At 45.6% G+C, this 1,217-nt stretch overlaps 1 long non-coding RNA gene across 1 annotated transcript; it reads right to left on the minus strand.

Annotated features, from left to right (window-relative positions):
- Nucleotides 1–13: 13 nt before the first annotated feature.
- Nucleotides 14–975, minus strand: LOC106944364 (uncharacterized). Its single transcript, XR_001424249.1, has 2 exons — nucleotides 748–975; nucleotides 14–230 (listed from the first exon to the last, which is right to left on the minus strand). It is a non-coding gene; the product is annotated as an uncharacterized LOC106944364 (long non-coding RNA).
- Between the last annotated feature and the right edge of the window lie 242 nt (nucleotides 976–1,217).

A 1,217-nucleotide genomic window follows, 5' to 3' on the forward strand; every position in this document is an offset into this window, starting at 1 on the left:
ACTCTAAATGGAGCCCAGTTTGAATCGGATCTTTATTGATCCAAAGAGACAAACAATATCAGACACTAAATGACAGACATGAGAAAATAAACAGGAGGAAAATCTTGGAGGTCAGAGGTCATCATCAGGATCCAGTCAGAGTCTCTTTAGACTCAAACTGCTGCAGCTTCAACCTCTGAGGATCAGCAGGACACAGAGACCGTTCTCTACTTTACAGAGATCATCGCCACCTGCAGAGAGAAGAAGGAAGGAGAGATCAGATCAGTGAGTGTTTCCAGCCTCTCCAGCAGCAGTCAGTGACGCAGCACATCCAGTAGATGGTTTCCAGGCTGCAGTCAGACTGATCTCAGAGCTGTGACCAAGATGAACCTGATCAGTTGTTTCCTGTTGAACTGAGAGAACAAGCAGATCTGAGATCAGATCTGCTGCTGCCACAGTTTGATGAATGAGGACCACTGTCTCTAGACATGTTGGACGGCTGGACGCTGGAGTCCAGCTGGACGTCCTGGAGACATGGACACAGCAACAACACTCATCTTCACACCAACACAAACACAGGAACACAGCAAGCTGCTGCTCCTCTGATTGGCTGATTGCTGTCTCTGTGTCCAATCAGGAAGCCTGAACCATTCTCCTCCCACTGAGAAGCTGCAGCTTTACTGGGAACACTGGAGCTTTGCTTTGATGCTAACTGGGTTTAGTTCAATATGCTGACAGCAGCTGGACTCACTACAAACATTTACTTACTTTAAAGTCTCTACAAGATCCTTCAGCTGCTGAACATCTGAATCCTTCAGGTTGTTTCCTCTCAGGTCCAGTTCTGTCAGATGGAGGCTGTTGGACTTCAGAGCTGAGGCCAGAAAATCACAGCTGATCTTTGACAAACTGCAGTTCATCAACCTGAATAAAGAATAAAAGATGAGCTGAAGCCAACAGGATGCAGGTGAACCAGTCCAACAGAACCAGTTAAAGATTCTCATGAATATTAAAGCCAACAAGCTGCTGCTTCAATAAAGACCTGCTGACTTCAGAACCAGAACCAGAACCTGGTACTGGGTCATGTTGTGTTGGAGGATTTTAGTCAGTAAAATCATTCCAGGTTCTGATCAAAGTGTTGAAGCATCAATCATTGATTATTGATTTGTTCCTGTCAGATTCCAGGAATTCACTTTTCTAGACTGGGTTGAATGACCTTTGACCTGCTTGACGTGAGGGGG

The sequence above is a fragment of the Poecilia latipinna genome, unplaced genomic scaffold (genome assembly GCF_001443285.1).
Source record: "Poecilia latipinna isolate Pla-1442-1.1 unplaced genomic scaffold, P_latipinna-1.0 Scaffold8492, whole genome shotgun sequence".
Taxonomy (NCBI): Eukaryota; Metazoa; Chordata; class Actinopteri; order Cyprinodontiformes; family Poeciliidae; genus Poecilia; species Poecilia latipinna.